This window comes from Phaethon lepturus, unplaced genomic scaffold (genome assembly GCF_000687285.1).
Source record: "Phaethon lepturus isolate BGI_N335 unplaced genomic scaffold, ASM68728v1 scaffold26122, whole genome shotgun sequence".
NCBI lineage: Eukaryota > Metazoa > Chordata > Aves > Phaethontiformes > Phaethontidae > Phaethon > Phaethon lepturus.
The window spans coordinates 863-1,219 of record NW_010521590.1 but is presented as its reverse complement, the minus strand read 5'-3'; positions in this window follow the sequence as shown (position 1 = coordinate 1,219).

Sequence of the window (357 nt, the reverse complement as noted above, 5' to 3'; positions counted from 1 at the left end):
TGGCCAGCCGTGCTGCCTGTGAAAGGAGCAGAGATTAGCAGAAAAGAAGGCTGCGCAGCCTGGATGCAGGGTCCTGGGGGGCTGTGGGGTCCCAGGCTCTGTAGAAACAAGGAAATCCCAGGGCTGGTCCAGAGTCAGGGGTCATAAAAATGAAAGTGAGAGTCGAGCCCCTTCATCTACCCAGGCTTCATGTGCTGTTCCCTCGACCCGTGAGGGATGCAAGCTGCTTTATCCCCCCAGCTCGTTTCGTAGTTAAAGCCAAATGTCTCTTCTTGCAAATTCCCAGAGGCTCTGAGGGTGGCACCCGCAAGGCGAGAGCCGGGACCAGGCACCTGAACCTGCCGTGTCACATCCGTG